Source organism: Phacochoerus africanus, chromosome 3 (genome assembly GCF_016906955.1).
Source record: "Phacochoerus africanus isolate WHEZ1 chromosome 3, ROS_Pafr_v1, whole genome shotgun sequence".
NCBI classification, from domain to species: Eukaryota; Metazoa; Chordata; class Mammalia; order Artiodactyla; family Suidae; genus Phacochoerus; species Phacochoerus africanus.
In genome coordinates, this window is record NC_062546.1 from 95,004,253 (window position 1) to 95,032,132 (window position 27,880).

At 49.0% G+C, this 27,880-nt stretch overlaps 1 protein-coding gene across 1 annotated transcript in view; it reads right to left on the bottom strand.

The window, feature by feature from the left end:
- Positions 1 to 26,082, bottom strand: part of GLI2 (GLI family zinc finger 2) — a 264,303-nt gene extending 238,221 nt beyond the window's left edge. The window contains exon 1 of the mRNA XM_047772176.1: positions 25,655 to 26,082. The gene's annotated coding sequence lies outside the window, so the exon portion shown is untranslated. The remainder of the gene's footprint in view (positions 1 to 25,654) is intronic.
- Positions 26,083 to 27,880: the final 1,798 nt, after the last annotated feature.

Genomic DNA, 27,880 nt, shown 5'->3' on the forward strand with positions numbered 1-27,880 from the left:
CGGCCCGGAGGCCTGGGGGTAGGGGCGGGTGGCCAGGCCTCCCAGCCAGGCTTGATTCACACCAGGCCCTTCCCACTTCCGCTTTTCCCCTTCTCCCCATGACAACATCTTGAACCAGAGCCTCTGCTGGCAAAGCCCAAGCACTCTGGGGTTTTCTGCCCCGACGCAGCTCCCACGCTCAGCTGTGCACACAGCCCTTGGACGAGCTGCTGAGATTGTGTGTGGTGCTGGGAGTGAAACACAAACCTCCGGCCCACACAAATGTTCTTGTAGGCTCGCTCCCTCCAGGCGGGATGAGCCAGGATAACTAGGGAGGTGCCCTTGCCTTCCTCTCAGCCCCAGGCCCTTCCCCAGCCACCATCTGGTCAGGCCAGACCCTCCCGTCAGGCCAGGAGCACATTCAGGGTACAGAAAATCTGTACTGTGAATTCTCTACACCATTTAAAACGGGAAAGGTCCTCCGAGGGACAAAAATACAAATTGAGCTTTCTGCTTCCAGCCAAGATGGAATAACAGGAACTAGATGCAGGGTCCCACCCGAAACCACCGAAAAACCAGACAAAACATTAGAGACCACGGTTGGTTTTTTTTCTTTTTTCTTTTTTTTTTTTTTTTTTGCTTTTTAGAGCCGCACCCACAGCATATGGAGATTCCCAGGCAAGGGGTCAAATCGGAGCTAGAACTGCCAGCCTACACCAGAGCCACAGCAACACCAGATCCGAGCCGCGTCTGTGACCTACACCATGGCTCACGGCAACACCGGATCCTTAACCTACTGAGCGAAGCCAGAGATGGAACCTGCAACCTCATCGTTCCTAGTCAGATTCGTTTCCACTGTGCCATGACGGGAACGCTTTTTATTTTATTTTATTTTATTTATTTGTACTTATTTATTTATTTTGAGACCACAGTTTTCAAGACACTGAACAGCAGCAACAAAGGGACAATGGTCCTGAGAGACGAGAACAAACTAGGCGGTGAGCAGTGGGATGCCTACAGCTACAGAGCAGGGAGGGGGACCCCTGCAGACCTGATGGAGTCCCCGACCTGAGGAGATGGAGCTCAAGTCCAGGGAGACTAGGGCAGCAAGAGTCTACGTGGCAGAATGCCAAGAGGAGAGTGCTGAGAGCAGAGTCAACCCCGGAGGCTGGCAGGGGTCCCCTGGGATGATCACAGAACACAGCCAGCACATGCAGTTCTGTCCCCAGGGCCCGGGAAGCAGCCGAAAGGATGAGACTGTGCCCAGCACACACAAGGCCAGTGCCTGTTCCCACGAGGCAGGCTGGAGAACCTCAACAGCTGCTGGGCACTAGGTGGAGAACTCAGAAGGATTTTGTCCCAAAAGCAAGGGGTAATTAGCCCTAGGCTCTGGTCCCATAGAACTAATCTTAAAAGCAAGTTTAAATCAACTATGTCTCAGAGAAAGCTCAAAAATATTTATAGGAAAACAAAAATAGTCAACACCCAACAAGATAAAATTTATAATATCTAGCATCCATCAGAAATAACCAGGCATGCAGAGTTCCTGTTGTGGCTCAGCAGGTTAAGGACCCCACATTCCCTCTGTGAGGATGTGGGTCAATCCCTGGGCTCATTCAGTGGGTAAAGGATCCAGGGTTGCCACAAGCTGCAACACAGGCTGCAGATGCAGCTCGGATCTGGTGTTGCCAAGGCTGTGGCATAAGCCTCAGTTGCAGCCACGATTCAACCCCTGGCTCGGGAACTTCCACATACCATGGTAAAAAGAGAAAAAAACAACCAGGAAAATAGAACCAATAATAAGGAAAATAATTAATCAAAACTGAACATACACACAGACATTAGAACTTGCAGACAAGAGCCTTTGAACAGTTATTATAACTGTATTCCATATGTTCAAAAAGTTAAGCAGAGACACTAAAGATATAAACGACCCAATCAAACTTCTAGGGATGTCAAATACACTGGATAGGATTAGTGGCATATTAGACACTACACAAAGAAAGATACACGAACTTGAAGAAACAGTGACAGAAACTAATCAATATGAAAAGCAGACAATTACAAAAGAAAAGAGCATGTGGTCTATGTGACAACTTCAAGCTGCCTCAAATACCTGCAATTGAAGTCCCCAAAGAAGAAATGGAGAAGAGTGGAAAGAAGAAATATGTGAATAAATAATGACCAAGAATGTTCCAAATTTGATGAAAACTACAAATGAAAAGAAAGTCTTAAAAGCGGCCAAAGAAGATGATTACCTGAGATCAAGAAAGCCACTCACTGTAACAAAGGAATGAATTCATCAAGAGGAGAAAACAATTGTAAACATTACTGCACCTAACAACAGAGCTTCAAAATACATGAAGTAAAAACTGAAAGAACTGGTTTGAAAGTCATTCAATATGATTCACTATATTATCCCACCAGAGATGAAGAACAAGAGAAGGATGTGTGTTCTCACCACCTCTAGTCAACACTGCCCAAGAAGGGAGTTCCCGTGGTGGCTCAGTGGTCAACGAATCTGACCAGGAACCATGAGGTTGCAGGTCCAATCCCTGGCCTCGATCAGCGGGTTAAGGATCTGGCATTGCTATGAGCTGTGGCATAGGTCGCAGACACGGCTTGGATCCTGTGTTGCTGTGGCCCTGGCATAGGCTGGTGGCTACAGCTCCAATTAGACCCCTAGCCTGGGAACCTCCATATGCTGTGGGTGCAGCCCTAAAAAGGTCCAAAAAAAAAAAAAAAAACTGCCCTGGAAGGCCCACAGCCAGTAAAATAAGGTGAAATAACTAAATAAAGGGCATTCAGATTGTAAAGAAGGAAATAAAACTGTGTTTATTCTCAGATGATGTGATCATTTACATATAAAATCTGATAAAATCTGCAAAGCATGACAAGAACAATACACACAGGTCATTTATATTTCAAATACTAGACAACTGAAATTTTAAAATAAATACCACTTCTAACAGCTGCAAGTTGCATAAAATATTTCAGGATAAATCTGGAAAAGATGCATAATACCTGTACACTAAAAACTATAAAACACTGCTGAGAGAATTTAAAGAAGACGTAAGCAAGTGAAGCGACACATTTTGTTTGCAGGTCAAATTACTCAATATTCTTAGGAAGTCAATTCTCTCCAAAGGTCATTTATCACACTCTCAATCAAAAATCTGAAAAGCAGGGGTTTTGGAGAGACTCATATGAAAAGGCAAAGGATCTAAAATAATAGCCAAAACAATTTTAAAAAACAAGAACAGGTGTTCCCATCATGGCTCAGCAGTTAAGGAACCTGACTAGTATCCATGAGAACTCCAGTTCAATCCCTGGCCTCGCTCAGTTAGTTAAGCATCTCGCGTTGCTGTGAGCTGTGGTGTAGGTCGCAGACTCGGCTCAGATTCCACATTGCTGTGGCGGCTACAGCTCCGATTGGACTTCTAGCCTGGGAACTTCCATGTGCCTCGGGTGCAGCCCTAAAAAGACAAAAAGACCAATAAAAAAAAAAAAACAAAGTTGGAAGGGTAACACTGCCTGATTTCAAGATTTATTACAAAGCTCAGTAACCCAAAAAGTACGGTTTGGTGCCAACACAGACAAATAGATCAAAGGAACAAAATAGAAACAGGCCCACATATATACGGGAAACAGTTTTGTTTGGTTTTTTTTTAAACAATGGTGCAAAGGCAACTGGGTGCAGAAAAGGTAATCTTTTCAACAAATCGTACTGGAGCAATTGGCCATTTGCAAATAAATAAATACAGGTAGAGCATGGAGATATTGTGAGTTTGGTTCCAGACCATAGCAATAAAGCGAATATCAAAATAAAGCAATTCAACACGAATTTCTGTTTTCTCAGTGCATGTAAAAGTCATGTTCACACTGCACTGCAGTCTACTGTGTGCAATGGCATTATGTCTAAAAAAAAAAAAAAACGTTCCTTAAATAAGAAGTTCTTTATTGCTAAAAATTGTTAACCATCACCTGAACCTTGAGCAAGTCATAATCTTTTTGCAGTAGTAATATCAAAAATCACTGATCCCAGACCATCATAACTAATATAATCATAATGAAAAGGTTTGAAATATTGCAAGAATTACCAAACTGTGACACAGAGACACAAGGTGAGCATATGCTGCTAGAAAAATGGCACCGACAGACTTGGCTAATGTTGAGTTGCCACAAATCCTCAATTTGTTTAAAAAAAAAAAAAAAAAGCAAATAAGGCAAAGCACAGTAAAACGAGGTCTGCCTGTAAAGCAATAAGAAACTCTGGTCCGTACTTTGTGCTGTATACATGGTAACTCACAAGGAAACTTCTGGGGCTGATGGATATGGTCACTATTTTGACTGTGGTTTGCAGACATTAGTCAAAACTTATCAAATGTTACACTTAAAAAAAAAAAAAAAACTCCACTAAGCTGTAGTTTTCCTTTCAACTATCAGATTGGCAAAGATGAGAAAGTTTGATCAGAGCACTCTGTTGGCTCGGATATGGGGAAAGAGGCGCCCTTGTTAGTGGCTGGTGGGAATGTAGACTTCCACGGAAAGTGCTCTGGCAGTCTCTCTCCAAATTACAAAAACTCCCACCTCCATGCCCCAAAATCTCATTTCTAGGAAGTTATCTACACGGATACACTCATTTATATGAAACAACGTATTATAAGGTTACTCAGTGTAACACTTTATTTACAGTGGCACATATCCATCAGTAGGAACTAGATTAAAAAAAAAAACAAAAAACAAAAAACAAAAACCAACGGTACACGTTTTAACCGAAAGAGTGAGGAAGCTTTTGGAGTTCCTGTCATGGCTCAGTGGAAACGAATCTGACTAGCACCCATGAGGACACAGGTTCAATCCCTGGCCTTGTTCAGTAGGTTAAGGATCCGGTGTTACCGTGAGCTGTGGTGAAGGTCACAGATGCGGCTCAGATCTGGTGTTGCTGTGGCTGTGGTGTAGGCCGGCAGCTGTAGCTCTGATTAGACCCCTAACCTGGGGAACGTCCATAGCCACAGGTGCAGCCCTAAAAAACAAAACAAAAAAAGCAAAAAACAAAACAAAAAGAATGAGGAACCTCTTTATGTGCTCACTTGGGTTAATGAGTAGAAAAGACAGATCACAATACAGATTGTATACTATGCTTTCGATTGGGTATAAAAAGTGAAAAAAAGATATTTATGCAACTTGCATAAAACTTATTTCTGGAAGGAGATGCACAAAAACCAATATTACTCATTGGCCTTGGGAGAACTATGTGCCTGGCTGGTCTACAGTAGAGCTAGACTTTATATATGCATACATATAAACCTTTATGTCTTGAAATTATTAACCATGTGACTATGTGACTATTCGGTAAATGGATAAGTATAAAGAAAAGTTAAAGGTTACTTAGAGTTCGTGCTATGGCACAAAGGGATCAGTGGCGTCTCTGGAGCACTGGGACACAGGTTCAATCCCTGGCACGGTACAGTGGGTTAAGGATCTCGTATTGCCGCAGCTGAAATATAGGTCAAAACTGTGGCTCAGATCTGATCCCTGGGAACTCCATATGCCGAAGAGTGGCCAGGGTGGCCAAAAAAAGAAAAAAAAATTAAAGGTTACTGAAAAATAAAATGAGATTGATCTATAATGCACAGATGTGGAGATAACACCAAGGCAGAGTGTTCAGTGAGCACAAAGAAAGCAAGTTGCTGAACACTATTAGCAATATGATCCCACTTGTGTAAAAATAAATGATAATGACAATAAAATATTGGTCTGTGTCAACTGAAAAATACTGGAAACTTGTATACCCATTATCAGTGGTTCTCTCTAGGGAAGAGGATTGGCGGGGGGGACCTCCATACTCCACTATACATTTCTAAATGTTTAACCCTTTTTATTTGCATTAAGTTTGTACCAGAAAAAAAAAATTTTTATTGGCATTAAGTTTGAATCAGAATAATGTCTATTTTATTTTTATTAGATTTGTATCAGAAAAAAAAAATATCCTCCCCCGGGAAGTTACATTTTTTAACCACTTACCTGGAAATGTGAGAGAAGAGCTGAAACATGACCTCCCCTTTGATTGGGAGCTCTACCTCTAGAAATTTATCCAAAGAATGTCATGAGTTAGAGTCAAAGATTTACATCTGTAGGAAACATACACATGAATGTGATGGTAAGTGAAAAACTAGATGACAGAACAACACGTGTGATGTGACGATGCCTCAAGTGTAGAAAATACTAGTAAACCTAAGTAGCGAAAGTCTGAAAGAGGAGTTCCTGTCGTGGCTCAGTGGTTAATGAACAGGACTAGCATCCATGACGACACAGGTTCAATCCCTGGCCTCGCTCAGAGGGTTAAGGATCCCGCGTTGCAGTGAGCTGCGGTGTAGGTCACAGACATGGCTTGGATCCTGTGTTGCTGTGGTTGTGGTGCAGGCCGGCGGCTACAGCTCCCATTAGACCCCTAGCCTGGGAACCTCCATATGCCGCGGGTACAGCCCTAAAAAGATAAAAAGACAATAAGAACATCCACACAGAGAACATGGATATTAGGTCAGGGGGTAAATTCAATGCCATTCCTTTTCCATCTTTCTTCAAAATTAGTTTACAAGTGATCTATTTTTTTTTTTGGTCTTTTGTCTTTTTTAGGGCCGCACCCGTGGCATATGGACATTCCCAAGCTAGGGGTCGAATCAGAGCTACAGCTGCCAGCCTATGCCACAACCACAGCAATGCAGGATCCGAGCCGAGTCTGAGACCTACACCACAGCTCAAGGTAATGCCGGATCCTTAACTGAGTGAGGCCAGGGATCAAACCTGAAACCTCATGGTTCCTAGTTGGATTCGCTTCCACTGCGCCACCACGGGAACCCCCGAGCACTTACATACAAAGGTGTTTTTAGAAGAGTTTCTTATGATAGTGAAAAAGAAAATAACTGTGTCCAAAATACAGCAATCAACCACAAACACTTAGAGCTGTACAACAAATACTTCCAAAAAGTGTCAGATGAAAATTACAGGATGCAAAATTATCAGCCATACAATCTCAAATCTGTAAAATATCAAGAAAGGCTAAGGATATTAACAGAAAAACCAAGACTAGAAATACGTAGACCAAAAAACAAAACAAAAATTTTGATAAATCCAAAACAAATCTATTGTTTTAATATTGCAATCAAGCCCCCCAAGCTGGGGTAAGAATGAGGAGAAGACAATTTTAGGCTAGGGAGCCTCACTGCAGCTGTCCTGTCCAGCAGAATACTCCCGAGTGGCCATCCCAGGCTACCCTATGGGAACTACATGGTCAAAGGCCTCATGAAGTCACATGTCTCTTCTCTGACCAGCAACTACCTGCATTCTTTAGCAGACCCACCAGCTGAAGAGCACAGCCACCTGCCTTGTGAAGGGATCTGGCCCAGAGCCCCACTTTGCAAAGACCCGTCCGGAGGACTGGGACAGGACACTTGTGGAGCTGTGTCATCACCCTCAGGAGGACTGACGGTCAGGTCCAGCAGGAGCCTCATAGGGCTTCAACAGGACACAAGCAGGCACCTCTAAGAAACTCTCCTGCTTATGAATTGATCCCTCCCCCAAACAGAGACAAGGGTTCAAACATGCCTAGGCTCTGCCCCTGCCAAGATGTCTTATAACAGAAAATGTGCTCTTAATGCCCAGCAGGCTGGAGACCATGGTTTAAACTAGCAGCATGTATAAATGACAATGAGGATTTGGGTTGACTAGATTGTAAATCAGTCACTAGTATGATGTAGCTGTCAAATACATGGTACCCACTTGAGCTGCCGTCTCAGTAATCAAGATCTCAGGAGTTCCCTTCCTGGCACAGCAGAAATGAATTTGACTAGGAACCATGAGGTTGAGGGTTCGCTCCCTGGCCTCACTCAGTGGGTTTGGGATCTGGCATTGCTGTGAGCTGTGGTATAGGTCACCAACACAGATCTAGAACTGCCACCACTGTGGCATAGGCTGGCAGCTGTAGCTCCTATTCGACCCCTAGCCTGGGAACATCCACATGAACAGGTGTGGCCCTAAAAAGACAAAAAAAAAAAAAAAGATTTCATAGCCAAGACAGGAAAGCAACCTAAATGTCCATCCACAGAGGAATGGATAAAGAAGATGTGGTATATATATATATATATATATACACATACATACAGTGGAATATTACTCAGCCATAAAAAAGAGTGAAATAATGCCATTTGTAGCAACATGGGTGGGCCTAAAGATTATCATACTAAGTGAAGTAAATCAGACAGAGAAAGACAAACACCATATGATATCACTTATGTGTGGAAAGTAAAATATGATACAAATGAACTTGCAAAACAGAAACAGACTCACAGACAAAGGGAAGAGACTTGTGGTTGCCAAAGGGAAAAGGGTGGGGAGGGATGAATTAGGAGTTTGGGGAGTTCCCGTTGTGGCTCAGCGGTTAACGAATCCAACTAGGAACCATGAGGTTTCGGGTTCAATCCCGGCCTTGCTCAGTGGGTTAAGGATCTGGAGTTACCGTGAGCTGTGGTGTAGGTCGCAGACACAGCTTGGATCCCACACTGCTGTGGCTGTTGCGTGGGCTGGCGGCTACAGCTCCAATTAGACCCCTATCCTGGGAACCTCCATATGCCACGGGAGTGGCCCTAGAAAAGGCAAAAAGACCAAAAAAAAAAAAAAAAGGAGTTTGGAGTTATAAAACAGATCACCAACAAGGACTTACTATATAGTATAGAGAAATCTACTCAGTATCTTTTAATAACCTATAAGGAAAAAGAATCTGAAAAAGAATAGAATATGAATATGTAGAACTGAATCACTTGGCTATACACCTGAAACTAACACAACATTGTAAACCCAGTTGTTGTTTTTTTTTTGAAAAAAAAAAAAAAAGATTTTCAGAGTTTCCGTTGTGACGTAGCAGAAACGGATCTAACTAGTAACCATGAGGATGGGTTCGATCCCTGGCCTCTCTCAGTGGGCTAAGGATCTGGTATTGCTGTGAGCTGTGGTGTAGGTTGCAGACGTGGCTCGGATCCCACATTGCTATGGCTGTGGCATAGGCTAGCAGCTGTAGCTTCAATTAGACCCCTAGCCTGGGAACATCCATATGCCACAGGCGTGGCCCTAAATATATATATTTTTTCACGCTCTGTACCAGGGAAATGACACACATACAAACCCTTTTATCCTCATTATACCCCCAGGAGATGGGTCACAGAGCTGAGATGTGCAGTGTCTCTAGTGCCTGATCCGAACCTCCTGCTCCACTGAACCTTCCAACTAAGGGCTGAGGGACCCATTCCCTCCCAAGGGCCACAGCTGGAGCTGCTCGCTCCCATCTCAATGGTCCCCCTTGGGAATGCTGCCCAGGGCACCCAACAGATGCCAAGCTGGGTCGTGTGGAATGTGGGGGCCCAGATGTGCCCCCAAAGGAGGTATTCTCTGGGGAAAAAAACAGCCCAGGGAAGATGCCCACTGTCCTCCCTCAGAGCTGGCCTCCGCAGAGGGGACCACCTCTGTGCTTGAGATGCAGGAGGCAGGTGGGAACTGACGACAGGACCGCACATACTCCCATCTGTCAAAGCTGCCAGGGACCAGCCCCCGAGACAGACAGGGTATCTGCGGAAACAAAGGCTGAGCCCTTCCCTGCCCTGCCCTCCCCTCAGAGGACATGGCAGAGCCCCCTGTGGACTGGAATCTGACCCTGACTCCTTGGACAACTCCAATAAAACCAGAAAGCCTCAGGAGTTCCTGCTGTGGCACAGTGGGTTAAGGATCCAGGAGCTCCAGCTCAGATTTGATCCCTGGCCTAGGAACTACCATATGTCACAGGTGCAGCGGCAGGAGGGGGCGGGGCGGGGGAATGGGAGACAGAAAGTCTCCACAGCAACTATAAAATGCAAACGATGATTCCTACTGCATGGGGTTGTTATCCTAGCACGACCTGAATGGTGGTGCCCAAACAGTGCATAGTCTCGAAGCCACTTCCAGCTGAGACTATCATGCTGTTTGGGAATGCCAAGGCCAAGGGCTGCCTCCTTATTCAAGCAGATCAGTGATGTGACCATCAGTAAGTCTAAAAACCCCAAATGCAACCCTCACTAATGGTTAAAGTAAATAAACTGTGATCCCAGGCACAGAATGTCATGGCTTAAAGGTTGCTTGAAATGATCGATCCCAATGGCTTCATTTGATGGACAAGGAATAAGCTAGGAGAGGCTTGGAGAAGGACAATGGCTTGTCCGAGGTCTCCCATTAACTTCTAGGCAAAGCCAGACTGAAACCCTGGTTAACTCACATTTCCAACGCCTTCCTTATCCACTAAAACATCCTGTCTCCCACCTAAAAACCCCTCAAAGTGGTTAAAAAAATACTGTACACGGAGATTATGTGTGGGGCCCAAATGAACTATAACGCATGCTTAGATTATAAAAAAATACAACTCTGCCATATTACAAACGAATCGTTTTATAAACAATTGCTCTTGCTCTCTCAAATCAAGGAGGCCAGTCTAGAGACTGCTTGGTTGGCTCATATTTCTTTACAGAGTTGTCAAAGGAAACTGAACAAATGCCATTTTCTCCCATTGAAGAATTGCCTAGAATTCATTTATCAACAAATACTAAGACGCACAAATAAAAAGACAGTGGCAAGACAGTATAATGAGTGTTATAAGCAAAGGAAACCCCAGGGCCAAGTGGAGGCCTAGGTCTAAGACAGAGATGATTCCATGGAGGAGGTAACGGTTGAACCTTTGAGTCACTGGCTTCATGGATAGAAAAGGAAGGGTATGCCAAGGACCAACAGCAAAGGCCTTTAAAATTCCTGTAGCCAGTGGATGGATGGATGGATGCATGGATGGATAAAGGATGGATGGATGATGGGTAGAAGATGGACAGACGAATGGATCAATAGATGTATGATAAACAGATACATGGATGCATGCATGCATGCATGGGTGAACAGATGATGGATAGTGGATGGATGGGTGGACAGATAGGTGGGTGGATGGATGATGATGGAGAGATGGATGAATGGGTGGATGGAAGATGATAAATGCATGGATGGACAAATGAAGAGAGGATGGATGAATGGATAAAGGATAGATGGATGATGGGTAAAAGACAGATAGATCAATGGATAAATAGATGAATAGATGTATGATAAATGGAGAGATGGATGAACAGATGATGGATAATGGATGGATGGGTAGATGGATGCTGGATGGGTAGACAGATGTTGGATGGGATGATGGATGGATGGATGGATAGGATGATGGATAGTGATGGATGGATGATGGGATGCATGGCAACCACTACCTTTAAAGCACTGAAAGTGTTCCTGAGGATCATAGTGGAGGGTATTCTAAGAACCAGGTTCATCTTCTCATCTCTTTCCACCCATCATCACCTCCAACAAGCCCAAGAGGTGACCCTGATGGGGTCAGGTCAGGTCAAGAATAGATGGGAGGCAGACACCATACCCCTTACCTTCAGATGGGCAAGGGTTGGTGGGATGGTAAGTATGTGCATATTTGCTGGGAATTCCCTCTTTTCTACAGTTGTGCCTGGCCTACCTGGCAGAAAAAAAAGCTTGAGAAATGAAGTTAACCAAAACCCAGAGGGAGGAAGACGACAAGGCAAAGGGGATCATCCCTTTGCTGCACATCAGATCCCAAATGTTCCAGTCCCAGAAAGAACTTGCATGTTTCTATCTCACGTCCTGAATGAAGATAACCCACAGGGGACAGTAAGTTGGTGGAACCATCCTTGAGATCACAAAGCCACCTCCTCAGTGCACCCCAGTTCTCACAAAGGGCCCCTCTGTATCCTGCTGGACCCCCTCCTTAAGCGTCATCCTCCAAGGAACAGTGAACCTCCTGGAAGTTCCAGAAATGCCACCCTCTGTCCACCATCCGCCCAAGTTCCTCTTCCTGGACAGCCCTTCCCTCTCCTCCACCCTTGCTCACCCACCCCCCCCAACCATGGGTAAGGCCCTCATCCTGGGACCCTGTTCTGGTCCTCTCCTGGAGGAAGCCTTATGGGACTTATTCAGGCACAACTGTTTGGTTAAATAAATGACCCACTGCCAAAGGCCCCACCCCAGGGCTTTGCATTATTCTGACCTGGGACTCTACCATCCCTGACCAGTCAGCAAGAGCTTGGTACAAAATTCACTGTTAAGTAGGAAACTTAGCCTGGGGCCAGGAAGACAACAGTTTCAGGCAGCATTCCTGGGTAACTGCCCTTTGAGGTCACCTCAGCCAACTACTGACTTTCTTAAAGTAGCCTCCTTGCCTCACGCATGGAGGATACAGGAGGAAGATGCCCGCTGGAGAAACCTGCCGGGATTTCAAAGGCCACCAGCTCTTAACGAAGTTAGCAAGGTGTGAGCTCACGACAGCAAGCTTACTAGGTGCCCAGCACACAGCAGATGGCCCAGTAAGTGCTAGCTGATTGGCTGATGGATCACACAAGGAATTCCTCTTGATGGCAACTGCCACACTGTTTAAATTCCGAACACAGAAAAGAAGGTTTAAGATTTCCAACCCAGAGAGAGAGTGAGGTGTGAAAAGGGCACTGCTGCCTGCCCCAAGCCTGGGAGGCAGAGTCCTGCTGTGTCGGGGAGTGTGGCGGGGGTGGGGTCCCTCCAGCAGGCCTTGCCAGTAACCTCCACACAGGATCTTTCAATTGCAGCATCCGTACATTTGCGGCTGGATAATCCTTCATCCTGGAGGCTGCTCTGTGCATTGCACTACGCAAAACAGCATTCCTGTCCTCTACCCACTAGATGCCAGGAGCAACACCCCAGCTGTGACAACCACAAATGTCTCCAGGCAGTGACAGATGCCTGTGGAACAAACGGCCCTGGTTGATTAACAGTGCTGTAGCCTTTGTAAGGGGCGGATGAGGACAGTACTCAGAAGCCAGCTCTGGGAGAGGGTCCTGGTTTGGGCATCAGCGCATCTGCCTCTGCTCAGGGCTCTGCCACACACTGCCCAGGGAACCATGGAGAGAGCCAATCCCTCTGAGACTCAGGTCACCCCTCCGCAAAATGAGGCCATGTCTGGGTAGGCAGAAGGCACTCAATTAACTGCTTTATATCAATTTGTACATCACTGTTCTGAAAACCTCAAGCTAACTAACATTTCCAATCTCTCCCCAAAAGCTAGGGAAATACTACTGGAAATCCACTAGGGTCTACCAAGAACCTCAAAAACACCTGTCCAAATACTTTGGCCAAGTTTTTCTCCAGAGTTCCCATCATGGCGCAGTGGAAATAAATCTGACTAGTAACCATGAGGTTGTGGGTTCGATTCCTGGCCTCTCTCAGTGGGTTAAGGATCCGGCGTTGCCGTGACCTGTGGTATAGGTCGCAGACACAGCTCCGATCCTGCATTGCTGTGGCTGTGGCATAGACCAGCAGCTGTAGCTCCAAATGGATCCCTAGCCTGGGAACCTCCATATGCCGCAGGTGTGGCCCCAAAAAGCAAAAAAAAAAAAAAAACTATTCTAAGGAAATGATTAGAACATCAGGTAAACATTTACGCACAAAGATGTCCACTCAGTGTTATCTATAATAACACAAATAGAAAAAATCTAAACGGCCAACAATGTAATAAGAGAGTAAAATAAAATATGATTGAGAAGATAAAGGAATATTAGATAGCTAATAAAAATCACATCAATAAAAATATGCATTAATAATGTGGAATGTTCATGATATCATGTTACAGTGAATCCACTGTTACAATTAAGTTATAATGTAACTTCAATTTTGTAAAAAATACAGAGCAAAAAAGCATTATCCCATGTAAATAAAACAGAAAGAGACTGAAAGGAAATTTAACAATTTGTGCTGTTCCCTATTTTACAAGTTTTCTATCAAAACAGTACGTCTTAGTTTTAAGATCTTGTGGGGAAAATATTTTGTTGATGTCATTAATATTTTTACATCTAAGGAGAAGGCTCTGCTGGAATCCCCAGGTGCTAAACCGAAGTCCAGACACTGAACAGGGCCCCAAGCCAAACAAAGAGAAGGATGTTCAAACCTAAAGAAAACAAAATTCAAGGAAACAGAAGCAGAAAAAAGAGGGCCTGGGTTACTGGAGAAACGTGAAGTTCCCTCGGGGTAAGCTGGCCTGGACAGTGCTGTTCCACTTGCCACTCCACTTTGTCTGCCTGGCCAAGCAGGTGGCCAGGTAGCTGGAAGGGGACACACGGTGCTCAGAGGCAGCCGGATCTGGGCTGGGCGCTGCTCTTGGCTTCTCCCTGCTGACATCATTACAAACAAGAATGGGACTGACAGCATGGGGAGGGCTGTCAGTCAAGACCCTCAAGCCCAGCAAACCAAGGCTTCCAAGATGATTTCCAAGGAGCCTGATGGCACCTCCATCTTTCCTGCCCACCCCTGATCATCTGCTCAGGGTGAGCCCCTGGAAGGCGGGAAGAGGGGTACCAATGGAGGAGCCCACACAAGAGCTGTTCTTGGTAAAATGGCTGGGCTGGGCGCTAGGGGCCTGAGGATCCTGGAACTGAAGTCTGGATCTAGAGCTGGATGCGGCACTGGGGTGTTGGACCACCAAAGAGTCGAAGGAGATGGAAATGACACCAGCCCTGAACCCACTTCTCATGGGGCTCCCAGTGCCAGGGCGCCAGCGGGCAGTGTGCCCTCCATCTGCCGTTGGGAGTCTAGACCAAGCTGAGGAACTGAGCTCAGAAGCCTGCACCTCCCCATCGGCCCAATCCCCCCAAATGGCCACCATCAGAACTAACTGCAGGGGGCTGGGGGGTGCAGCCACAAGACCCAGGTTCAAGTGTACAGAAGTTTTCTTTCTCCAAGCCCACCTGAAGTCCTTGCCTCTGTGTACTTGAAATACAGAGCCAACAGTCTGAGGGGTAGGAAATACAGAGCCAACAGTCTGAGGGGTAGGAAGCTACAAATCAGAGCCCCCCCTCCCCTGCCAGGAGTTCCCACTGTGGGAACCTAGGTTAAGAACCTGACTAGTATCCATGAGGATGTAGGCTCAATTCCTGGCCTCTCTCAGTGGGTTGCTGGCGTTGCCACAAGCTGCAGTGTAAGTCGCAGACACAGCTCAGATCCTGCGTTGCTGTGGTATAGACCCCCAGCTGCAGCTCCCATTTGACCCCTAGCTCCGAAACTTCTATATACCATAGGTGCAGTCAAAAAAAACTCCCCAAACCTGGCTTAGGCCATGAGAGCCAGGAGGCATCTAAGAGCCCACGTCTCTCACGCCAGCTGGACCTCAGTGACAGGAAATGCTACCATTCCTGGGACTCTGACCTTGTGCGAGAACCACACCAGGCTCCCAGTCTGAGCCTCATTTACTCAAACACACCTGGAAGGGAGCTGTCAGGACTTGCACTGCCAGGTGAGAAACTGCGGTCACCCTGATGTCCCAGTCGCCCCGAACACATCAGAGACGTCTTCCAGGATCTTTCTTGCTTCCTCACCCCAAAGGAGACTCAATCAGAGTGGAGACAGGACATTCCTGAAGTACACGGATGCCAAGGCTAGGGAGCAGGGAGCAGGGAGCGGGGGCTGGGAGCAGGGTGCCAGCCAGCACTGAGGACCACAGCAGCCACATCAGCTTACCTCAGCTGGGCAACCTGGGCAGAGGAGAGGCAGGCCCACTCCACCAGCCCATCGTCCGCACAGCAGGCTCCTTCCAGCTCCAGGCCTGAAGCCACCACAGTGTGGGAGTCATGACAGCCCCACCAGCTACTCACACCCCCGCCAGTCTGTATCTCCTACCTGCCCTTCTCAGGGAACCATAAAGACACCCACAGGGGACCCTTCCATCAAACCTCGGGGGGTGGGTGGGGGGGTCACACTTCCCAAAGACCTCCTCAAACTGCAACATGAAATGGGACCCAAGAGGCAGCCATCATGATGCACAGGTAGCTTCTTCGTTTGTTTGTTTGTTTGTTTGAGCCACACCCACTGCTTACAGAAGTTCCCAGGCCAGAGATCAAATCCACACCACAGCAGCAACCCCAGCTGCTGCAGTGACAACGCTGGATCCCTAACCCACTGAGCCACAAGGGACCTCTCACAAGTAGTTTCTTATCCAGGAAAAAAATGAACCATCCAAGGAACCCTCAGACCAGAACCCGTGGCACAGAAACTAAGCTGCTGATTTAATAAGCTCACTGATCTCTGGCTTCTCCTGGGGCCTGAAGGCTACCTTTCACAGCAAAACAGGTAACTGCCAAGGCCACCTGCCAGTCTCAGAGAGAGAGCCCACTTCTCTGTGATATTCTGGGGCACAAGCAGCTCAATTCTCCCGTAGTCTGTATGCCCCAAGCTCCAGTCCCACATCTGTAAAGTCTAAACCCTGAGTTACCTACCCAGCCTTACAGAGGCAAATGCTATCCCTTTGTTAATGCAAAAATCACAGAGGAAGTGAGGGCCATTACAGGCAGAAATCACTAAATCCCCATTACCCCACCCTAAAAATCCTTGATAAAATGCGGATCTCAGAAATTTGCATTCCGTAGGTTTTCCCTGGGGGCCTGAGAATCTACATCTTTAAAAAGCTTTCCACTTGAACCCCAAGCAGGAAGCAAGCCCAAGAACCACACTTAAAGATCTGGGGGCCTTCTCAGATTTGACTCTAGAACTCATGTCCGGTTGTGACTTCATTGTCTTACACTATTTCTCTTTTTTGTTTAAGTGCATTTTAGCAGAAGAAAACATCTGAATTCATAAAGAGTACTGGTAATCAAAAGACTTAGAGTGCCTGTTGTGGCTCAGCAGTAATGAATCCGATTAGTATCCATGAGGATGAAGGTTCGATCCTGGGCCTTGCTCGGTGAGTTAAGGATCTGGCATTGCCATGAGCTTCGGTGTAGGTCACAAACGCAGCCTGGATCTGGCGTTGCTATGGCTGTGGCGTAGACCAACAGCTGCAACTCTGATTCGACCCTTAGCCTGGGAAATTCCATATGCCCAAGGAGCGGCGCTAAAACAAAAAGACTTAAGGATATATATGTCTATCAGCATAAACAGACATATCATGCACACCACACTGGCACTCAACAGGAAGAGCAACCTGACACACTATATCACATGTCTAAGTAACAAACTACATGTGCTGCATCTTCTAAAGATGAAGACATCTGTCTTTCTTTTTTTTTTTTTTTTTTTTTTTAGGGCTGCACCCGTGGCATATGGAAGTTCCCAGGCTAGGAGTTGAATCGGAGTTGCAGTTGCTGGCCTATACCACAGCCACAGCAATGCCAGATTGAGCCGAATCTGCAACCTACACCACAGCTCACGGCAATGTCAGATCCTTAATCCACTGAGCAAGACCAGGGATCAAACCTGCGTCCTCATGGATGCTAGTCAGAGGCTAGTCAGATTTGTTTCTGTTGAGCCCCAAGGGGAACTCCCTAAAGATGAAGCCATCCCTGCCATCCTGCTCCATCCTCCCATCAGCACCCATGACAGTTCACCGATGAGAAACAGCTGACTCTGATTCCTTCCTTTCCTACCTAAGCGAAACAGCCACTGAGCATCAGAGACGTCCCCTCACCTTAATCTCCAGAGACAGCGAGCGCCAGCCTTAAATACACTGTCACTGCCCAGACACACAACATCTCACAACTGCTCAACCCACCAGTGCCTGCAGGAACGGCTGAGTGATGTCCCTTCAACCTATCACCCCATTTTGATGACCTCAATTTTTGGAGAAGTCAAGTCAACACTCTACCCTTATTGTCAGCATATTTATGTGTCAGTTTTCAGGAAAGTCTGAAAAGGCCATGGCAGACAAAGTGCTCCCCCTGCCTCCACCAATGTCCCTGAGTCTACCCCATCCCCATTTACTCTGTAACCACTTCTCAGAGGTGACCTGAGAACTACAGCTGACTAGGCAGAGTGACAGACTGACGGGGGTGCGGGGGAGTGGTTTTCCTTGGAAGAGCCTCAGTTGGAAGAGACTCAGAGGCTCACTATACTCTCCCCAGAAGCAAAAGCAAACAGAGACCCCGGTCACCCCAACCTTGCCTGCCAGCCGTTTGGTTTGGTTTTGTTGGTTTGGTTTTTTTTTTTTTTTTTTTTTTGCCACAGCAGCATGTGGAAATTCCAGGGCCAGGGATGGAACCCATGCCACAGCAGCAACAACACCCAATCCTTAGCCTGCTGAGTCACCAGGGAGCTCCCTGAATGATTCTTAGAGGGGGCTGCAAGAAGCAGGGTGTGCTAGCGCCCGGGATTTTAAAGCCAGAGGATCTAAGAGGTCACATTTGCCAAGCCCCCTTTCCACAGAGAGACCAAGCGACTGTCACATGGTCACCCAGCTCTCGAGTGATGGGTCTCACTCTCCCTGAGGGAAACCCCAAGGGTTCAGGCTCATGACACATCATAGGGCACTTACCCATCGCTTTTACTCTCTTCCTTCGCTTTCTCCAGAAGAAAACATCCTAAAAAGATGATGCACATAAGAAAGTCTTCCAAGCATTTTGGTGGGGGGTAGGGGAGGCCCTCTGCCAAACTTTCTAGACCACCGCCACCTCTGTAGGCAGGAATTAATGACTCACTCTTAAGATTTTCTTAACCAGCAAATGACAAACAAAGATGAGGGCAGGGAGCATCCAAGTCGCCACCCTCCCCCTTCTCCACCTGGCTCAGTTAGATTCATGCTCCAGTTCAAAAGTGAAGCCCTTCTTGGGTCCCAAAGCAGAGCATGATCAGTCTCAAAGGCTCTATTACGGTGATGGTCATGTCGGAGTTATTTAAATGCCTTTGTGTCCTCCCCCAGGTGGCACTTGCTAAGAAAGACTTCTACTCCTTGCTTCATAAGCCACAGCTTGGTGAACTACAGATTCTCCAAGAAAGAATCAACAAATTAAGAGCTATTTTCTGACCATCAAGGTCCACCTACACTGCAAATACTTGCATACTAATCTCCCCAACACAGGTTTAAAAATATGGACTTGTTTTAGGGTTTTTTTTTTTTAATTCCCAACATAATGAATGATTTTAAATATTAGAAGTTGAAATTATTAAGTAAATCATTTCACCTGCGAAGCCTCGATTTGCATAACATTAATTCATGACGGCAGCTAAAACAAATTCATCACATTCTGTATATTAGAAGCTGATTTATGTAGGAATCGAAAAAAAATCATGAGCTCAAAATTATGGTGACATGACGAACGTGCTCAATGGAGAAAGATTTTTCTCTTCCCTTCTTTTTAAAAAAATCATCTGAACAACTGAATTATGGTGAGAAGGAAAAGGATTTGAGGAGAGGGAGGAGGCTGGCATGTCAGAAAATGAATAATGCTACTGGCTCACGTGTGTGGCAGGCTCTTGGTGTGGGTACACACACACTCCGGTTATTAATGTCAAGTATGCCAAAGATACGCTGCAAAATCATTACCATTCATCGCCACTAACTGCTATTAAATTTCAATCAATTCAACTTAGCACAAGTGTACTTGAGCGGCCCTTACAGTTCCTTATACATGCGGCTCAAAAGTCGGGCTGACTTATTGCATTGTCCACCACACAAAGGAGCACTGCTAAGCGTCTGCTAGGACCCGGGGACTGATGCTCTTTTAACATTCTAAGCATTCAAAGATCCTTCTTTTTCTGAGCGCTAAGAGGTCTAGAATCCCTACAGGTCAAGACGAATGGGGGGGGGGGGGGAGGAATCTATTCTGAGAGACACTTCCTTGCCTGCCTAGGTTGGGGAGGGAGAGGAGGGTCAGGGCTAAAGAAGACCTTCCTGGCCAGAGCCATTCTCGCAGAGGTCTTACTGGAAAAGTTTCTGCCGCCACCAACAAAAGTTTGGTTACGCGGCCCCTCTTCTCCTGGCTCTAGCGGAATGCTCTCGATTCACTCTGCCAGCTGTAACCGAAAGAGAATGGGGGAGGGCAAGCCAATGGGAAGAGAGAGGGAGGTCCAGTGGCCGAGGGCAGAGAGGACACCTTACGGAGAAGCGCCTTCCCCAGGTGGGCGCAGGCTCCCGCGCGCGCTCAGGTCTCCCACCCAGCGACAAAGGCAGCGGCGCGGGCCGATGTGGATCTGGCCCGCTGGCTTTCTTCCCGACCCGCCACGAGCAGGGTCCAGCCTGCCGCCACTCGCCGGAGGCGGCCGGTGCGCGGCCGGGACAATGTGGCCATTGTTCGGGCGCCGAAAACCCGGCAGGCAAGCAGGTGGGAGGGACGCAGCCCGGCGGGCGCGCGCGGGGCGCGAAATGCCCCCCGGACGCGCGCACGGTCCCCTAGGCCAGGGCACGCCGCCTGAGGCCTAGGGACCAGCTTTCTCCGCAGGGCAGAAAGCGGGAGGGGGGAGGGGAGACTGTGGAAAGGGGTGGGAGGTCAAACTAAAAAGATGCAGAAGGAAAGAGGAGCTGGGAGGGGGGAAAGGAGAGGGAGGAAAAGAAAGAAAAGACGAGAGGGAGGAGAGAAAGAAGAGACCAAGGCAGGGAGGGGAGGGACACAGAGGGGGCGGGAGAGAAGAAAGGGGGAAAGAAAGATAGAAGGAGAGGAGACAAAGAGAGCGGAGAAGGGAGATGCGGGGGGCGGGGAGGACAGACAAACCCATGCAATGGAATCAATCGGACCAAGGGCGGCCTAGGAGGCTTCTGCAAAGAGCTAAAGTTCACCCTGTTTCATGGAAGGAAGCAGCTCCAAACCCGGCCGAGTCAGCAAAGTGTAATCACACCAGGGGCTTTGCTTAATGACAGGTCTGAGAGCTGGGGCTGGAGGAAGGGCGAGACTGTGTCCCCGGGAAGGCCCAGGAGCTCAAAAGGTTTGGAAGGAGGGAGGGAATCCTAATATCCCCACTTTCACCCGCCCTGGGCGCGCCCAGCCACGATCCTGGAGGAACCCGGATCCTGGAGGGCGAGGCTGGGGTCTGCAGCCCGGTAGACTGAGGCAGGCCCAGAACAGCCATCACGAGGGAGGTTTTAATGTTCAGTGGTGATGGGAGTCCGGGGCTGAGCGGGTGTTGGTCAGCAGGGAGGGCGCAGGGCTGCGGAGGCCCCGCCTCCGCACCAGGCGGGGCCCCGCCTCCCGCCCCCCCCCAGCTCCCTCCCTTGCCAGAGGCCAGGGGCCCTCGGCCGAAGAGGGAAATCAATCCCTTGCTAATGAATAAAAAGTTCCCTTTATTTCACTGCTGTTTTTGGTTCATTAAATTTTCCACAGATTGGCAGAGAAGAAAACATCATCAATAAACCCTGACAAAAGTGAACGTGTGAAAAAGAGCAGAGAATGGAAAAGTGAGATCAACGTGATATCCGGTCACAGATTCCAGCGGCAGATGACGAGGCCGGGCCGAAGAATCTCCCTTGGACCATCACCCCTTTGCGGCTTTCCTTCCCTTTGCAGAAACTCTTCATTCAAGACAATATGAAATGCATTAAAACTTTTTTCTTATGCTAATGCATGAAACCGGGCACTCACGTTAAAATACACTTCCCGCAACTTTTTTTTTCTTTTAAACAGCATACATGCACACAGAAAACCACCTTAACTTATTCCATTTAAACCCCATATCTCAAAAAGTTTAATATGAATCTTTGGTCACATCTTAAGTGAGTTCTTTTCCCCCATGGGCATGTTTTTAAGAAGCCAGAATCATAACAGAAACAGGACTATACTAAGTATGCTTCTTAGGTAGATGAAGGAATTGGGGGGAAAATAAGATACTAAAAAGGCAAAAAGTATCATTAGTACCTTTTCCCAACACTTTCAACATAGTTTTGTAGGTTGAGGATGTTTCTGTCACCTCCAAAATCTAAAAACAACCATCAATGATTTTTTTTTTAATCCTTTTCAGTCCACAGCAAAATGAACAAACACCCAAGTACATTTTGGAATAAATAGTATTGATTCTGGTGTCAAGTATTTAAGACCCACGAGGAGTTCCCGTCGTGGCGCAGCAGAAATGAATCTGACTAGGAACCATGAGGTTGCAGGTTTGATCCCTGGCCTCGTTCAGTGGGTTAAGGATCCGGTGTTGCTGCAAGCTGTGGTGTAGGTCGCAGACATGGCTCGCATCTCCGTTGCTGTGGCTCTAGCGTAGGCCAGCAGCTACAGCTCCGATTAGACCCCTAGCCTTGGAACCTCCATATGCTGCGAGTGGGGCTGTAAAAAGATAAAAGACAAAAAAAAAAAAAAAAAGACCCACGAAGCTGTTGATCTTGACCAGAAGACACTGCTGAATGACAAAGTTGTCTGTGACCTCTTCCCCAAATGGTCTTTTAAACAGGCCAGAGGCCATAATTTCACTGCAGCCTCCCTTCCCGCCTTCTGGAGAAGCAAAGTGAGCCTGGATCACCGAAATTGCTGTGGATTCTGGCGGCTGGTACAATCACCTATTCGGCCTCTCTGAATTTTCTGGAATCAGAGAATACAGTTTCTCTCTTTGGCATTCTTCACGTGTTTCGTTTGTCTGCGCCTCTGACACTTACTGAAAAGAAAGGGGGAAACAGGCTTCTCCCCACCCCCAGGGTTCCTTTTCAAAGGGCACAGCGGGAACAACTGCAGCTGTCCTTTGTGAGGGCCACCTGATCTGGCCGCCCCCGTGCATCAGAAAGCCAGCCCTGGCACAGGTAGAAACCATCACCCCCCATCCTACAGAAGCAGGGCAGGTGGCTCCACCTTCCTCAAGCCAGCGTCACCAGCAAGAGGCAGCGTCACACAGATAAAAAGAAAGCCCAGTTGAACACACACTTTCCCCAGGAAAAGGCTGGCTGCCCTACCCCTATGGTACACAAGGGCTCAGGTTTTGAGCTTTAACAAGCCAGCTGGGTGTGTAGGGGGTCACACAGCCTTTCAAAGAGCACATGACAACCTCCCAGTCCCCTTTAAAGGGACTTGCTGGCACTGGTGGGGGTGAAGGTCCCCTGGCCCCTCCCCGGGGAGCAGGAGGAGGCCCAGCTGGAAGAAGGGTGTTTATCACGCAAATTTTCAATTTTGTCTGCCTGCCCGCTGAATCCCCCTGCTTTGCTAATCCAGCCCTAGGGGCTGCACTGTGTACAGGGCACTTGTGGGAGTACAAAAAGCATGAAGTATTTGTGTATCTTTCAGTCTGCAGTGCAAACAAGCCAGCTACAGTACACAGCCCTCGAAACCCCCACAGCCGGCAGTAAGTCCCTGACCCGCAGCCCTGTTGCCCCCTCATCCAACCGGGCAGGATTTTCTCCATCCAGTGTTCTCCCCGCAATGGGCTGGAGCATCCCTGAGAACACGGAGGCCCTCCTTTCTAAGGCCACAGGACCAGAAGGGCCTCTCCAAATCTCCAACCACCCCCCCCCGACATCTCAAGGTGGGCCAAGCCAAGAGCCCCCTCCACGGCCAGTGTGGGTCTGTGAGCAGCCTGGGAGGCTGTGCTGAAGGACCCTGATCCCTGGGCAAATTCCCCTCCAAACCTGCCCACGGAGGAGAAACCATATCCCCAGCAATCCTCTCAACTTTTTCCTTAGGGATCCTGGCCCTGGTTTGGGTGGTTTTTCTCCCTCCCATTCCCCTTTTCACCTACTGACTTTGAAAACAGGCTGCTCTGTCACTCAGATGCCAAATTGAGGGACAACCTGAAAACCTGAGGGCTACATCCAGGGCCGGGGGTCCCCCCCTCCATTGGGAGCCTTCTTGCCATTCTATTTTAAATCCCTCTAGAATCACTAACCAGCCTCATGAAATGAACATATTTCTCAAGGCAGAGGGGAAATGCAAGCCACTCTGAATATCACAAAATAGAATTAACTGAGAAACTCTCAGACAAGTGACAACTCTCCATACATCCCGGTTGGGGTGGATCTTAAATCTGAGGGGAGAAGATCTCCACAATTTCCTGTAATCGGCCTAAGGGGAGAAATGGTAGTAAGTCTAGGAAAATGAAAGCAAGAAAGATGAAGAAAGAGGGGCAAAAGGGGAGGTGGAAACAACTGCACAGCTGCTCCCAGGCCGGTGGAGGCCTCCACACCCATGGAAGCCGGGGAGGGAAGGAAGCTCCCAGCCCAGGTGAGGAAATGGGCGGGGAGGGGGCCTGTAGGTGAGGTGGCTAGAACAAACAGATCTCATCAGGGGGACTTGTAACAAGCCCGCCTATTCCGCCGCTTTCCACCGCTGTATATTTTGGATCTCACAGTTTATTTACTTTACTTTTTGGCACCCAGCCCCCTGAGCATGCCAATACAATATTTGTTTAAACACTATTTTATGCCGCTTGCGAGGGAAACGTTTACTTTCAAATTCTCCAACATCCCCCAGAGCCTCGTCTGCAAACAGCATATGAGCGTTTTACAACTGCTCCCTTTATCTGAAGCTGTCGGGATTAAACCTTCACACGCCCGGCGAGGGCGGCGGGGCGGGGGCTCAGGACTGGGCCTTGGCCACCGGGCTGCAAAGCCCGGCGCGGGATGTCTGGGCGGGAGCGCAGAGGAGCGCGGAAAAGACCCCGCAGGACCAGGACACCAGGTTCAAGGGAAAGGTATAGTTTTCCAGCCGGGATCAACTCTGAAAGCCACAGAAAAATCATACAAAAGGGAAGGGAGGGGAGGGGAGGCACCCTGGGGGAGACCCAGAGTCCGTGAGCGCTGCAGCGGCCGGTCACCCGGGGTGAAGCGCGCGGGCTTCGTCCCCAGCTCCTCGCGCAGTAAAAGTCGGGTTTCCTAGGAAATGACAGCAATTACTGCCGGCTGAAAAGGCGCCGAGTTGGGTGGACTTCCAGCTCCCCGACGCGGCGGGCGCGCTCACACTCACACACACAAGCCCACGCTCCCTTCCTCCTCCCCTCTCAACACCCCTCCCCGCCCCCGTCCGGGGAAAACGCTCCCCTTTCTAAACCCTTAATAGGATTGGCGCCCAACTCTCTCCGCGCCTCTCCCCATCCATCACACACAGATCAAGTTGCAGTAGTGGATTTTTCAAATTCCTCAGCAAATATACTCGTTGAGAGATTGCGGGGTGGGGGGAAGACGAAGAGTTGGGGGCGGGGATGGAAGTGCGGGGTGGGGGGGGGGTACCCGAGGACAGGGCGAGGGAATTACATGCGGATCCCTCCGGGAAGTCAAGCGGATCTCGCGGCGGAGGGCATGGGAGGAGGAGGAGAGAAGCCGGGAGGGAGCCTGACCGAGGGGGAGGGGGCGATAGGGCCTGACGAGGAGGAGGAAGGAGTGAGAAAGAAAGAAAGGCAGGGTTCGGGACAGAGAGCGCGGAGAAGTGCAGTTAGAAGTTCACTGTGGCTGCAGCCCCTCCACATGCTGCACACTCCCCGAAGACATACTCTCACGGCCTATCTTTTCGAGCTTCGCAGCCTCCTGTGCTACTCCCACCTCCCGAAAAAACAGCCCCGGGCTCGGGCGCGGAGGAGACCGGGACGGAGGCCGAATCAGTTGCGCACCCCAAGAGGAAGGCTCTTTCCCCCAGGTGGGAAGGGGGGATGCAAATCACCCCCTGGCCACGAGTTCCTAGCCTCCGGACTCCCCTTATGTACCCGCCCGGCTCGGCCAGAAACGGGACCAGGGCCACCCCCCCCGCCCCAAGCCCGGTGCCCGGATCCCCGTGCCGTGGCGCGCGTACCCGGCCTAGGAACCCTCCAAGACGGCGCAGCATCCCAGTCCGCCCGGGTTCAGCCGGAGTAGGGGGGCACTTCGCAACGAAAAGCAAGCAAAAGAAGATCAATGCAACTTTACCGAGGGAGACAAAAGTTTGCCTCTAGCACGCAGGTGGCCTCCGGGGCGCCGGGCGGTGGCTGTGGGCCCCCATCCCAACTTGGCTGGCGTGGCGTCCCGCCGCGGGCTGCCGTGTGCCGGGGCTCCGTCCGGCCGGGGCGAGGCGGGACACGCAGGGGAGGGGATCCAGAGGCGGCCGGGGGCCGGCAGCCCCTACCGCCGGCGACCGGGCAGCTCCCCAAGACCCCGGCGTGCCGCGCTCCTTCCTCCCGCTCCTACGGTTCCTCCGCGCCTTCCTCCGAGTCCGCCGCCGCCGCCGCCTCCCGCTCCTCCTCGAAGACTCATTGATGGGAGTTTGAAAAAAAGTCCGCGGAGCCGTGCTGCCTCGGCTGGCGAGCTTCGGCACTCCCGCAGTCCAGCTAGCAGTCCGCACGGCGCAGCGCCCCCGCGCGCACAAGCCCTAGCACACCCCGGCGCCGCGCCCCCGCCCGCGCCGCGCGCCCCCGCCCGGGGGTGGGGGGACCTGGGAGACTCCGAGGGGAGGGGCAGCCGAGGACTCCCCCCCAACCCCAGCACCAAAAAGAAAAAGCACACCTACGAAGAAGAAAGTTCGAGCCAAGAACGAAAGAACGCGCCAGTCCCCAACACTTTTTTTAAGGCGCCGAGATGGGGGGGGGGGAGGTTCGCTAACTCAAGTCAGATGAGCTCCGAGCCGGGACGCAGCGACTGCTCTGTTTTCAATCTCTGAAATCACCGCCCTCTCCACCTCCCTCTTCCCCTCCGCGGGGAGATGCCCGGGTCGCTGTTCCCAGTGCACCCGCTTCTGCCGGCGCCGGGGCGGAAGCGGGGGACAGGAGGCCAGGCTGGGAGGGAGGCTAGCTCCGCGGGGCCGGTTCTGCGCGGAACCTCTTCCTGCCCGTGGCGCGCGCAGGTGCCGGGGGTCTGGCCTGCGCCCCCCGCCGCGGCTCACAAGAGTCGCCCCCAGAGCGCGTGCTGGTGAGAAGCGAAGCTGCCTTTTAGGTTTGGTTCCTTGTGTTTGGTAGGGAGGCTTTTTGTTTGTTTTGTTTTGTTTTTTAGAGACTCCACTCGAGCTGCCGCAACCAGATGGAAGTAATCAGAACCCAACAACAACAGAAGAAGAAGGAATTTAAAAAACCTCGTTGAATTTTCGGGCCAAAGTGTGTATGGGTGTGTGTGTGAAAGAACTTGCTTAAGGAGACTAGCTGCGGAGCCTTGGGCCCTCAGGCCGCACTGCAGCCCGGAACTGAACTGCCTGGCATGAGGAAGCACAGGGGTCAGCTGGCCAAAGTGTCCCTCAAGTCATGGTGGGCCACCACCCTCTCTAGGGCCGAGGGTCCTTCACCAAAGAGTGCCTCGTTGAAGGAAGTTTTAAATTTTTCTTTCTAACATTCCTGTTACATTTACTATGTGCTTGGTGACAGGTTGTATTTCTTTTATTATTTAAACTACAAACCTCTGTCACGTAAGTTTTCTCCTTCCTCATTTTACAAGTGAGACGGCTGGGAGTTCCTGTCATGGCACAGCGGAAACGAATCCAACTAGGAACCATGAGGTGGCAGGTTCAATCCCTGGCCTCGCTCAGTGGGTTAAGGATCTGGCCGCGTTGCCCTGAGCAGGAGTGGCTCGGATCTGACGTTGCTGTGGCTCTGGCATAGGCTGGCAGCAACAGCTCCTATTGGACCCCTAGCCTGGGAACCTCCATATGATACGGGTGCGGCTCTTAAAAAAAAAAAAAGTGAGAAGACTGAGGCTTAAAAAAGGAGTGTGTCCAAGGTCAGCACCAAACCGCCACCCTCAGTAGGATGTGCCATTGGTTCAGCCGAGCTTCCCATGGTAGCATCTTGTCTAGAATGCAGGGGACCAAAGACTCAATTCTCCCCCTTCACAAGCCCATTTTACAGATGTAACCTCTTTTTGCCAATAGCTGTATTTACCATTGACCCCCCCCCCCCAACTTTATTTTCACTCTTTAATCAAAGAGGGAGCATTATGGTCCTCATTCTCTATTACCTACCTGCCTTTCCTTCTTACATTCATTTATATGATAGAACAATTTCTTCCTGACCTAGAGAAAAAACTATGCAAAACAATCCTGGGACAATCTGACGTTGATTTTGTTTTCCCTAAATAGGTACTCCAGATGGAGAAAACAACAACAACCCTGCAGGGTTTTTAAAAAGTACAACTTCCAGAAGTCAATGTATTTATAAAAGGGAAGAGAAGTTT